At 37.5% G+C, this 14,584-nt stretch overlaps 1 protein-coding gene, 1 long non-coding RNA gene and 1 pseudogene across 2 annotated transcripts in view; 2 read left to right on the forward strand and 1 right to left on the reverse strand.

The window, feature by feature from the left end:
• Positions 1-14,584, forward strand: part of LOC125668285 (uncharacterized) — a 174,248-nt gene that overhangs the window by 25,927 nt on the left and 133,737 nt on the right. The window lies entirely within an intron of this gene.
• Positions 815-6,881, forward strand: LOC130054083 (uncharacterized). The gene is made up of 2 exons (XR_008802348.1): positions 815-5,064; positions 5,348-6,881. It is a non-coding gene; the product is annotated as an uncharacterized LOC130054083 (long non-coding RNA).
• On the reverse strand, positions 5,316-9,817 carry LOC130054082 (uncharacterized; annotated as a pseudogene).

Here is a 14,584-nt window from a genome sequence, read left to right on the forward strand (position 1 = left end):
GGATGGCAACGATTACTCGGTTGAAAAAATGATAAGACTTGTAATCGATCAACCGGTTTATTTATAGTAAACAAATATTGTCATACATGAGTACATGTGTTAAAAAAGGGATGAGGTCGTACTATTCAAAGGTCAGGTGAGTTTTAAGAAATAACTTAAAATGACTGTTCCGAGTTGATGATTTTAAATGAAAACGTCCATACAATTACGATAATATGATCCATGTTGTAGGCAAAACCGGTTTGTAACTTCACAGTCAGGCTCTCTAAACTACTATGATGGATTCGTAAAATAAATTGATACCGGACAGTAAATACATTGATATGAAAGTTGATAATAATCTCACGTTGCAAGCAAAATATTCACATTAATGTAATAATTAAGTTTATGTATATTAATTGTGAGATAATTTGCAGTACGGTTGGTGAATTTCAGAATTATTTGCAATGTTTCAGTACGCTCCCTCAGTATAATCATTATTTTGTTTTTATGCAATTTCTTTCAAAATTTGGGGTGAGGCTAATCACCGAAAAGTGCATGCACAACACCAAGGACATAACATAATGAAAGGTGAAGATAACGAACAGTGATCAATCTCATAACTCCTATAAACAATACAGAATAGATAGTTGGGCAGACACGGACCCCTGGACACACTAGAGTTGGGATCAGATACATAGGAAGAGTAAGCATCCCCTGTCGAACGTTCACACCCGCTGTGAGCCCAATATCTTGATAAGGTAAATGGAATTATCCGTAGTTAAAATCATTGTGCCAAGAACGACCTAACAATCGGTATTAAACACGTCAGACATCATTTTACCTAATGATAGGTTGTCTTGGCAAACTAGATCGGTGTAACGACCATAGAATTTGCGAAATGCTGACTTTAACCGAGACTGCTGGAATACCTGTACCATCAACTTGTTTGTCAATAGCCTCCTTCGATTCAAAAACTGACTATACGCAGAACAAGCTTGTCTCGATTTAAAAACTGACTTAATATACGCAGAACAAGCTCTTGCGTATCGAATCAGTTGAGAGATATAAACACCATCTGCAGGTGATAATGGAATATTGCTACATAAATATGACAGGTTGACGATGGAGAAGCTGAAATCATCCCGTTTGTCATAAAGTTGAGTTATTAGTTTGCCGTTAGTATCTACTTCAATAAAGTATCTAAGTATGAAGCAGAAGTGGACGACTCTGTGGTGTCTTATTTCGAATTCACTGGGATATATCGAATCGACATATGAATGAAAAGTATTATTGTTTATAGATAATACATCGTCGATAAATCTAAATGTGGAATTGAAGACCACAACAAGAGATATTTCGAATAAATTCTGCTTCATGGGAATGTAAAAACAGGTCAGCTAACAAAGGAGCACAACTCGTACCCATTGGAATTCCAACAGATTGTTGGAAGACCTGATCACCAAAGACTACGATGATATTGTCAATGAGAGACTCCAGTATATTTTTTTTTTCAAGTTCAGAGTACTTGTGCGTTGATTCAGAGTGGCGTTTTACAAAGTAATTTTTTGGATGACTGATCACTAGATAGGAATATTTACGGGTTTTTTGTTGTTGAACTAGCTACTGTCTATGATGTCAAAAAGTCTAGTCTTTAATTTTTCACGAGGAATGGTCGTGTAAAGTGTTGAAAACTTACCATAAATCTGGTTATTTTTGCTGTCGATTTAGCGTTTTTGCGAGTCAGTTGGATTACCAAAAATACTTTTCTCAAAAAGAATGTTTCACACGTTTTTTGACATGTTCTTACATAAATTCGCAAAAATAAGAAACACAAAAATTAATTTGTAGACTTTTAACTCAAATTCGCAAAAATAAATCGATGCAAAATTATCCAGATTTACGGTATACATTTTGATGTTGTTGATTTGAGAAAAGTTTTGCGATTTTAAGTTTACTAAAAGTACTTTAGAATTTCGTAGAATCCACATTTGATTTACATCACTTTCGGCATAATTATGTAGTCGCACAGTACGTTTGAGGTTTCTCCTTCACAGCTTTTAATATTTTCGTGACGAGCAGAGATAGAGGCTCGGTAGATCATTTACTGGGTCCAGAATGTATCCTTGTTTGTAGGGGTTTTTATGAAGTTTAGAAATACAGTAAAGATACGATAACTGATATTCATCCGACCCATTGACTGGGATATTAAATGTGTCGAAAACTGAAGCATGGTTTTGAAGAATTTCGTCTTTTGAAAGGGCAGTTGAAGTATAAGTACGATTACCAATAGTGGAATTAATTCGTTTTAAAAGCAGTTGTAATAATGAGCGTTACAAACAAAAACAATGTTATTACGAGCTTTGTCAGCTGGAACCAAAACATATTCTCATGTAATCTATCTAATTCTTTTATCACTTCTGGTCTACTGAACACCGAAGAATAGATGATACGTACGTTTGTTTTAATGTCTAATGCGGGATTTTAATATTCCTCTTATACTTTTAATCCATTCTGACAATGTATCAAGTTCTTTTTCAAATTTAGCCCATCGTCTGGCATAATCTTCGATACAATTCATAATAGAAATGAAGTTCTATCACCAATTGAAAGACCGAGGTTCTCCGTATTTAGGACATTTTAGAATAAGTGATTTGAGGTCCTCATTTTCAACTATATCAACATCACCAGTAATGACATGTCCAGCTGGACTATATATCAACATCACCATAATGACATGTCCAGCTGGACTATAGTTGAAAGAAGATGAACAACAAGAACACGTGAGTGGATTAAGTATAAGATTGTCTATATCTAGGCACTGTAAAGTTTGTTTATAATTAAAAAGTTTGGATGCTATAGTAGAAGTATATTTGTAGGAAATACAGGGTGTAGACTTCAATTTGAAATAAGTTGAAATACACGACTGAACTCTTTTATGACGAAGAATGTTGCTTATGTTGACGGCATCTTTTCCTTTGTTTGTAAATTTGAGCTTAAAGAACTGGCGGCATGATTTGGAAGGAATATCATCCATGACCCGTAGTGGTTTAAAGAGCCTGGGATTGGAACATCCATAAACATAGAGGTCAATCTATATTCAGGTATTGAAAAATCGAAGTATAGACTAGCTGTGTTTTCTTGAAATAACGTATGTAAAACTCTCAATGGAACAGAGTAAAGTTTTGTGCGAATATGATGTGGACCTAATTGTTTGTTGACGTAAGGTAAAAGCGAATCAAACGTGGCATCATTTATACTTAGTCTTTGATATGAACGGTGTCCATGATTGCGTCTCCGTCTTTGAATATTGGGAAAGAGTCCCATCACATTCACGTTAATTGCTTGTGGACTAGCTAAATTTCCTAGATCATATACATTATCATTGCATCCATACGAAAATTCAGTACGTAGAGTTCCGATCCAGTGATCTTCTCGTTGTCTACGAAAAGGGGTACTTAATATTGAACTATTTGTGTGATGTTAATTTTTTTCTTCCAAAATCCAGACCTTCATGGACAAGATGGAGTTGTCCGGTGAATTCAAATGCTTGTAAAGAAGTTGGTTACCACCATTATTTATTTGAAATCTGTGCCCCGATATTCTTTTATGAAGTGAACTCTTAGTTTCTCCCACATAAATTAAGTCACATAGGTTACACTCAATAGCGTAGACAACGTTAGAAGATTTACAAGTCAAATTATGAAAAGTTTTGGTACAGAAACTACGCCCGGTGAGATTACTATTAATTGAATTTCTAGTGATCAGTATAACACAAATTTTACATTTTTACGGAACATTTTGAGCACATGAGAACTGAAAAGGAATTATCAAAAACTTTTCTTTAAAGGAACATGACAATCTTTAATTTCGGTATACGAATTTTGTTTTTTGTACCAAAGCTGATTATTATTTGATTGTACATACAACAAATCTTTTATATCTCGAAGGATAATCCGAGGGACATGAACCAAACTATTGGAGCCTGTGCCCCTTATAGACTCCACAGAATGACACCTTTTTATACTGGGCGACGTGTCAGCCATTATTGTATCGTTATTGTTAGTATTCACGAAAGAACATATATCGAGCGACAAATATCCTTGGGGATATGCGACCTTTGGCAGATGGTGTTATAACAGACGTAATATTGTCTAATCCATTTGATTAGCTTTGATTGCTAAACAAGTATCACGTCATCGGATTACTTATAACTTTTCATTTTGGCATTTTTGCCGCCTTTGAGTACACTAGCCATCATAAGAAGAAATGTGGACTGAGTTTTCTTAGTTTTCTAAAATAAGGTTTGAGGGAAAATATTTGTGAATATTTCCCGGCGCGAGGACTTTATGACATCCAAAATCAGTTGCCTACGTTCTTTGCACTTTTGTAAAGAGCAGTAGGACAGAGATTCAGATGAAGTGAAGGAAAATTATTATATTGGAACCCAGAATCAAATTGATCTTCCTCTTCCTCTGCATCATGTCGAAGACAAGAATACCGCCATTTCTCTACCCCCATCAAAACTCCGAGGAGGCAGAGAGAACCAAAGATCCGACGTAAGTTTAAATTACAAATAATTGTTAATATGTTATTCTTTGTTTGGAGTGTAATTAGGATTTACGGGATTTTTGCGTCTTCGTTACAGTAGACTATAGTAGTAAATTAGGCCAAATTCAAATATATGAGCGTTTCCTACTCCACTCCCCTAACATTTGGTAGGTAGATGGGTAAAATATTTCGTTTTATTAATTCTTTTAAAATCGAAATCGTTTTTGATACGCTTTAAATACAGATATAAATATTTTTCAGGTATAATGAGGATCCGTGGTAGTGAAAATGTCAGTGGCGTAGCTTCCATTGAGGCAACCGAGGCAGCTGCCTCGGTAAAAAAAAAAACCCCACCTTTTACGTTGTTAAAATGTCGATAGCTTCTGGGGGGCACAGCCCCCCAGACACCCTGCCTTGGTAATATTCGAACCCAAGCTACGCCTATGAATGTAATTCAGTGAAGCTTGAATGCGAAACGGAAAACATTCCAGTTTGAAAATTCCAGTCATGTATATCGTCAATTCAATACTGAGGGTGAGTAAGAAAAGCTTAGCTAGGAGGGGCAATTGGAAACAAACGTATATTTATTAGGCTTAGGATAAATGTTTATAAGAAAACTAAGCTAGGCCTATTACAAACACTTACACTTTTTGTATGATACATATTAAAATGAATTAAAATAGAATATTTAGTTGCAAATCAGTAATACTAATGCTAATTCTTATCTTTATAGTAAATTAGTGTCTGAATAAGTGTAATATTCAAGAAATATTCTAGAAAATACACTTTGTAAATGTAATTGTTTTATTATTTGCAGGTTTTACATCAAGTTCTCCAAGAAATTAAACCTCATAATGAGGAACATCTCCCTACTGACCATGAGTATGCAGACCCTTTCCTTCTGCCTGAACTGAGCAGATAGAGGCACTACCAGCTGATGAGGACACGTTTGCCATCTCTTCAGACCAGATGGAGAAACAATACCAAACATCAATGTGACCCCCACAGAGGACATGTGTGATACATGACAAGGGAATAAGTACTGTGTCCACCAAAACTCAGTGTTCCAGTCTCTGCAACAATGTTCCATTGACGGTCGCTGCCGGATTATTGTCTTGCCATTTGCCTCAGTAACCCCCTTAAGGTGATTGTGAAGACGACGATGGTGACCATGATCCACACTTCAACATAAATAAGGCAGAGGAAGATGATGAAGACATCCAACATGAATAGTGTTCCCTGAGGGCCAATATCCCAAAATAATTCCTGGTTTGAGTAATTCATAACAAAATTATTGTGCAATTATACAAGGGATACCATGATTGTGACTGTGTCAAAAGTGTTACCAAGTTAAGGAGTGCCATGGTCCAATCTTCTGACAGGTGCCATTGTGCCTGGTATTAAGTGGCATCAAGACTTCGTTTCTTTAGACATCTCAAATTACCAACAATCGCGGCATCTATATTTAACAGAATCCAGTCTTCCTCTGTTGTGCCAACAACCTTGTTCACGTGGGACTTCCATCAAACAGAGTTGCTGAATCAGTATACGGGAAGATCCCTCATATTAGAAGGTGACGCAAGACACGCATCCCCAGGCTTCTCTGCCAAGTTTAGCTCAACTAAATGATAAACTTTGAGATGGGGAAGTGGTGGATATTCAGTTGGTTCAGATGAATATGAAAGGTGAAGATAAGAAACAATTACCAATCTCATAACTCCCATAAGCAATAAATAATAGAGAGTTGGACAAACACGGATCCTTGGACATCCCAGAGGTGAAATCAGGTGTCTAGAAGGAGTAAGCATCCCCTGTCGACAGGTCACAGCTCGATTTTCAATATCTGGTTGTTTATTAATTGTTCAACGTCATCCTCGAGTTTTTCACTCGTATGGAGACGTCATCATTACATATGAAGGGCTGCAAAATTTAGGCCTATGCTCGGTGCTTATGGCCTTTGAGCAAGGAGAAATCTTTATTGTGCCACACCTGTAATGACACAGGACCTAAGTTTTTGCGGTCTCATCCAAAGGACCGCCCCATTTAATCGCTTTGTTTGACACGGGTACTGAGGACTGTTCTGACCCGGATCCCCACGGGATAAAAACTATATTGGAAATTTCTCTGTAAAGCAAAATATGATTAATATGAATCAAATGAATATAGTAACACTACAGATGGAAAAGTAAGCCATTAAGTACATAAAGAGGGCGGAAAAGTAAAAAGAGAACAAGATTACCGGACACCATGAGCGTTGATTAATTGTCGTACGCTCTTTAGAGAATATTAATATCAATATGACTTACAGAGTTCATTTTACCCAAGTTATGTCAAACTTTCATATTTCAAAATCAAAACATGAATGTACAAGTATTTCAAAGAAATTGGAGTCTAATGAAGTGCTGTCGATCCCTGCTACTGGGCGACAGCCTCCAGAGGAGACAATGGAGAAATATAGGAACAGAAGTGGGCATGTTGCAAATAAATATGGCAACCGTTAACATGGGGAATTCAAGGACAATAAGCAATGGCTAAACTTTCGGTTGCATACACTTTTGAGAACTTTGAAAACTTGCAATGTGTACTTTAATTCTTATTCCTTATAGGAGTTCAGAGATTGATCAATGTTCGTCATCTGCACCTACGCATTGTCTGGCTATGAATGTTTTTCAAAACTGATTGATAAATCGGCGTACTATCAAATTATTGTAAAGGACTGTGATAAAGAGCGGCATTCATTCACTAAGTATGACCTCCAGTTTACTCGTATAAGCTTTGGACTTAGCAATGATCCATCAACTTAAACCATAGTAATGATTCTTATCTTGGGATGATTAACATGGAATATAGTCCTAACATTTCTGGGTGATATTCTAGTAATGGGGAAATTCCCGTATCAAAAGCGGAATCACATTTCAAACTCAGTTCCTTTATGAAGTTTAGGGTGTAAAAGTCTTGATCTAGGAACCAAAGTTAAGATGTGGTCCACAGGGGTGGGTGGGTGGGGAATCATCATACCCTAACCCTACCTCCCCGTTTTTCCACCTCATACTGATTCATCATCACCCTTCTATCAAACAGCGAAAAGGGATGACGTCACTTCGGTAACTTGTGATTTCACTTGTGATATTCCCGTATCACAAGCGGAATCACATTTCAACCCCAGTTCCTTTATGAAGTTTTGGGTGTAAGTCTTTCTCTAGGAATCCAATATCCAGTTCTAGTCCCAATATCATTGGTCCCCTTCCCAGCACTTACTATACAAACACTAACATCCTTAAACTTGTATGTATTGAATATAGGCTGTACTATAAACAAACTCCATCTTGTTATTTCCAATTTATTTGAAAACTCAGTTCAACCCATTAGAGCATACATACAATTGTATAATAAAACACAGTATAGCACTTTATACCACATAGTCATGTCCCTATGTAATTCCATAAACACCCCTCCATCCATCAAACTTCCTGTCGCTACAACTTATTCCCTGAAAATGCTGAATCAAGACTGTCGTACTGTATACATTCCTAAAACTTATCCTGTATCATTCCTGCATTCTTCACACTCGCTGCTAATCCCCTAGCTGCAATAATGTAGCCCTCTCTGATTTTTTTTTTTTTAGGGAGAGGGCTACAACTCTTTAGGATCTCCGTAATGGTGCAAATGCGGGAGTGATTCACTCCCGCAACATTTGTGCTCGTTCTAAACATTTCCTGACTTTCTTTACGTAAATAAAATGATATTCTATGTTTCTTAGTCAATATATAAATTTACAACCTGCAACTTAAGATTTGTGAGGCTCTATTCTACCGTTTTCAACAATTTCGATAAATTCCAATTTCTCGATTCATATTTGTGCGCCATGTTTGATGTACTGAAGTATAAACTTCCGATTGTCAAGTCATTTGAATATGCCATATAAGGTAGTATTTACATCAATGGACAAGTATGGAGGCGAAAGCTATTTCGTCGATATTGAAAAGGTTTGAATTTAATATCAAGTTAAAAACCGAACAGCAGAGTGTAAATTCTTTCTGCAACAATATGATTTTCCTTTCTTTGTCGAAGTGGCTCGAGTAACTACATTTTCGCGCTGATTGTCAATGTTTAGGTTTTTCATTAGATCCACCTACGAGATCTCGCGATAACAAGCATGGCGGAGCAGACGAAGAATTTTGCATGCTGTACATTGTATTTAATGAAAAACGCCTTTATTAGACATGACCGAGCACAAAGTTGGTATTCCTTTTGGTGTAAACAACATTTGGGACTAATACACAGAGTTTATTATCGGTTATTCATAAAATTATTTTGCACCATTACAGACATCCTATGGAATTGTAGCCCTATCCCGAAAACGTCAGAATTAAAAAAAAAATGGATAGGGCTACATTATTGCAGCTACTAATCCCCATGCTACAAAATCTTACTTTACTAAAGCTGGCAGCCTACTGTAATACTCAGCACTTCTTTCCCCAAACCATCCAATATGTCTCATTATCTGCCCCATGTAATTCACTGAACCAGACATCGCCAAAACCACTGCACAACCTGCCCTGAAACTGTGTGGGATCTCCCCCACATCCATACTCATGTTCCTTAAATATAACCGTGACCTATCATACACCACTGAATATGTTACAGGCTGATCCAAGACCCGAGCATCCTCGCCAACAATCCTAAAGAGATAGTCATAAGAGAGATCAACACCCAAATCGCTACACCCCGACACAAGCTGTTGTAACCCTAGTACAGGACAGATATCCTCCTCAGCACACCTCTTAACAACAAACATGCTACTTCTCCTTTTAGCTCCTCAAGTGTCTTCCCAAAGGTGTGATTAAACACAAAACCTGAATAATCTCTGAACCACCTAACCTCTTGGGTTCCCAAATTCGCAATATCTCCTGCCCTATCCCCAGCAAAAAACTGTGACTAAAACCAAGTCTGGTCTCGTAACAAGATATATTTCTTCTTAACTGATATAGAGCCCAAACGTAGTCGATTCCTAATATAACCCACAATGACCCTAACCTTAGTTATAAAAATAGGTCTAGCCTGCTTAGGTACCAAGTGAGCCCTTGCCTGTTCCTCTTGTACTAGCCTTAAGTATCGTTTCACTACAGTTGATGCGACTGGATTCCTTGAGCGAAGAGCCCCATTCCAAGATCTTATCAAATATATTCAACAATTTATTGATTATCAACGATACAGTGCCCGAGGCCAGACGGACTGGATAACTACACTCAAATACTCCTTTGTTTCCGAGAAAATGACATTCCATCCTATGAACCTGACTCTTACCACTTTGACCCTTCCATACCAAAAATCTTCTGATGTCACCAGGGGTATAACTTGCCCCTGACCCGACACCCTTGTTATAAACTCAGTGATCTCTCTTCTCTTTTAGAATCCAGTGATGACGACCTCCTAGCATCTATATCCTTCAGCCTGTCATCCAAGACTTGAACATCAACAGATATATCTTGTTCCTGAAAAAGATCAAACACATTTATTTCTTTAAAATTGTAAGTCTGTAAGCAACCAATGTCCATTTCAACCCCCTGTTATCAAAAGCATACCCTTTCTTTGCAGGAACGCGGATAATTCCTTTCTGTCCCTGGTAACCTAGCACAACACTAGCTATCTTACACCTCTCAATCAGAGGCTACCATACGGGCACCGGCTGTATACGCGGAAGAACACATGTACACACAGAAACTTGTTCCTTCAACAACGACAACACCGGAAATATCATACCGAATGGAGGAAATAGATAAGGATTAGTCTCCTGTGCAAGATCCTGAGCAAACATATCAACCCCTGCAGTAAAAGGCATTGCATAAGGTGTAAAGTGCTGCAACAACTCGCCCTACTGGCCCTTCATTGCATTAGAATCAGAGGTCATCAAATCAATTGTATGGGGAACAAATGCTTTTTCAACCAAGTCCCAAGCCTGCCTATCCAACATAGGGTCAGCATAATCAATACTCCTTGAAGGTGCATCCGCCTTATTCAAATTTGAGGGAACATACTGCAAACTCAACTCAAAATTTAGTTGTAAAGTCAGAGAAAAAATACTCTTTGTAATACAATTCAACGCACCATCTTTACCCCTTGATTCTGCCAAACCCCAAGTACAGCCATATTATCTGTCCACATATGCACTCTAGAGTCAGCTATACTCTGGCCAAGAGCCAACAATACTTTATAAACAGCATCACTCTCTTTCAAATGAATACGTCTTTGATCATTCTCTTCCCAAAAATCACTAACCTCAAGCTTTTTCCCATTCTGTTCTACAACTGCTCCATACTTGTATAAGGATGCATCAAAGGATAATACAACCTGCCTAGGACTTTCCCTCCTTCACCGACAACATAGATATACACTTGCCAGCAAATGGCTGAAGTGTTCTCACAGTAACTTCCCTTGAACTCTCTCTCTCTCTCTCTCTCTCTCTCTCTCTCTCTCTCTCTCTCTCTCTCTCTCTTAAAGATGCAAATTTCTGTTTCTTGCACTCTGGCAAAGTATAAGCCTGCCTGCAAGAATCTACTAAAAACCTAAAAACTTAGATACGTGTTAATGGGACAAAACAAAATCCACTTCTTTTGTGCCAAAGTATAACCCAACCTTGTCAACACCTCTACTAATACATATGCAACCCTATAACCCGCTACCAATGGGTCGACTGCTCCTGAAACATTTGCAATTGCTAACCGATCATCGATGTATTGAACTGTTACTAATGACAGGCTCCGAAGATAAGGCGTCACTACCATGCCAATAGTCTGATAAATATAAGGTGATGCCTTAAACCCAAAAGGGATCACTGTATAAACCATACAATAACCACCATACTGCAGCCCAAAATATCCCTGAAAATGATGTGACAATCGTATATGATCATATGCAGATTTCTCATCTGTTGTTACCAACAACACTTTATCCCCAACCCGTATATGAACATCCCTCAAGGTCTCAAACTGAAAGGGGAGATCCCTCACCCAGAGATTTAGATATCTATCATCATGACACAGTGTCGATTTGGTTGGTTGAATTGTCAAAGGCATAATAATATGGGGCATCTTACACCCACCAATCCTACCCAGAACTCTTATTCCACCCGATTTAACTTTCCCATACAATACCTTAGCTTCATACTATTTACATATAGGAGAGTTGGGGAAGACAGCTCTTGGAGACCATTTAGTATCACATGCCTTTTCACGAACATTTCTTTTAAAGAACAGTGAAAAACTGTCTTACATTTACTCCCTCTGTAAGCCACTTCCTCACACTCAACACGTTGTCTTCATTCACTCCTCTCCTCTCCAACATATACTCCCAAGGATAAACATTTCTTCGCAACTGTCCTCCAATGAATGCATCTGGCCTATACACTGGTAACTGGTCCAAATCAAAATTAAACCCTGCGATCACAGACTCTGCACTAACATAGTGGGTTGCAAGAGAAGGTGTCCCACCACTGATTGTCACCCTTTCTCCATCTTGACGAGGAACTATCCCCATGAGATTAAATCCTGTTGTTTTCTCAAGTTCAACCTTATCACCGCTAGTCAACAATGAAGCTCTGTTGTTTTTTTTGTAAACCAAATGTACATTCCGTTTTAACCTTCTATATAGTGACAGGCATCAGAGTCCTTGGGTTGTAAGATACAGAATTCTCTATCACACATGTACAATATACAACAACCATCAACTTACATTAAATCATTTAAAGTAAAGAAAAATCATCTAACATTTAGATCTTGTTACAGTACCAGCACATATAAACCAAACAATGGCAATTTATTAAAGCATTTCTAATGAACACTAGTACACATGTACTTCACATAGCTCCTATCATATGTATACGAAACCAGCTATTTCCTCCTAGCAGCCGTCATCAGCTCACAATCATTTACCGAATATTGTGTCGAGTCACAAAAATGACAAGCTAACCTACTGGCATTACGCTTTCCCATACCTCCTGAAGCCTTGTATGCCCGTGGCTTTCCATAAGCACCAAAGTTATGAAATGGATATTGTTGAAACCCCGGTGCACTGAAAAAAGGTGTTGAATACATGGGATACAATCCTACCCTTGGTCTGCTTCTCTAACCCTTAGCCTTCATACCCTCACCCTTGGACCCCAAATTATAGCATTCCTTGATACACTTATTCACTGCCTTAGAAACGGCTCCCTGCCCCCAAGAACAGTAAGACATAAATTTGCAATGTTCACTTTCCTCTGCAAGCGGCCACATTGCCCATACAACTCCCTAAACATTTCCATATCCGTATCCCCCAACTTTCTAGTCAGGCGACCTAATTCGTCAAGTGTTATCAAAATCAAAGACTCGCTTGGGTGTTGCTGTGCAGCTAAAGCTTTAACTCTCTCCTTCACCTTCGAAATGTCTTCCTTCTCGAGTTTCTCCAAAATCAACAGCCTTCCCTCCACATCATCCATCTTCTTCCTTTTAATTTGGATAGGATCACCCCGAAAGTGTGTGTGTATAATATATATATATATATATATATATATATATATATATATATATATATACATGTAATTACTTTACGCAATGATCGGTAAAAATAAGGTAAAAAATAAAAAGATACACGAAGACGTTTAGTAAAGCTTTAGACACGAGGTCATTAAGTGTGGGGATCCACGACCTGTCAATACATCACGGAAGGATCACAATACAACAACGGACGGATATTTAAAGTTAATGACAACATGTCGTGCGATAGCAAAAATGTCCTGTATGTCATTACATGTCCTGTATGCAAAGAATTTTTATATTGGAGAAACAAGCAACCCGCTTCTAGCTCGGGTGCGGGTCCACAAACAGCATATCCACAACCCAGAATACAGGCAAATTCAACTAAGTGAACATTTAGATGTTTGTGGACAAAAACAATTCAACATATTTCCATTGTACAAGTTTACAGGTGGAAGTGATATTCAGAGATGTGAAAAAGAAAAAAAACATTTCATTAATAAAGGGCGAAGCCCTCTCACGGCCCGAAGGGCTGTGAGAGCGGAGCTCTCCCTATAGGTAATACATATATACATGTTTAAAAGGAAAGTATAGAAAACTAATGAAAAATTAAACCATACCTATGGAACTTGAAAATTTTGGGCCCAATGGCGTCGATTCGAATACTATCGCGTGGGCATGTATTTCTCCATTTTGAATCTCGTGTACCCAAGTTCACGTTATTATGTATGTTACATAAAATCCATAAAAGCATGTAAATCTTATTTTCTTAGTCATATATAATCACTCCTCGATTTAAAACGCGAATTGTATCGTTACAACGTTTCATATGTTTGTGTATTTGCTAAACACCGACACTGAATATGACGTCGCAAAGCACTGTTTACATCAGTTGCATAACGTTTCCCGCGTTCAATGAATAGGTGGATCAAAAATGTCTAAAGTTAGAATACTTTGATTGAACTCTGTCCTCACACGTTAGGAGCTAATATTTCGGGATATTTTTTGTATTGTTATGGATCTAGATACTAATGCCAATATTTTTTGCTTCGCCCTCAAACACGGTCACGTCGTAAGACATATGTTCAACCCTAAACTCAATAATTCAATTTAACGTTATCATATTTGTAAATGAAAATGTTTTCACGCATTACTTTATAATGACATCACTGTAAACACTGTGTTTTAACGTTCAGTGTCTTATGACGTATAAATTTCTTTTGCTTTACTATGACGTCACAATAAACAATACGTTTCCACAGTCAGTATCAATCGTAACTACTCGGCTAAAAGGACGAGCGCGTGATCCGATTGAGTCAGTATGTAATGGTGTCTAGATTTGTTTAATTTTAGTGTTCCGCTTTTTGTGACGTAACGTCGCTATGTTACTAAAATTAATGTAAAGCTTCTGAAGATTTGAAATGAAAGCGCTAAAGCTTTACTAAACGTCTTCGTGTATCTTTTTTATTTTTTTACCTACATACATGTGTATATATATATATATATATATATATATATATATATATATATATATATATATA

The sequence above is a fragment of the Ostrea edulis genome, chromosome 4 (assembly GCF_947568905.1).
Source record: "Ostrea edulis chromosome 4, xbOstEdul1.1, whole genome shotgun sequence".
Taxonomy (NCBI): Eukaryota; Metazoa; Mollusca; class Bivalvia; order Ostreida; family Ostreidae; genus Ostrea; species Ostrea edulis.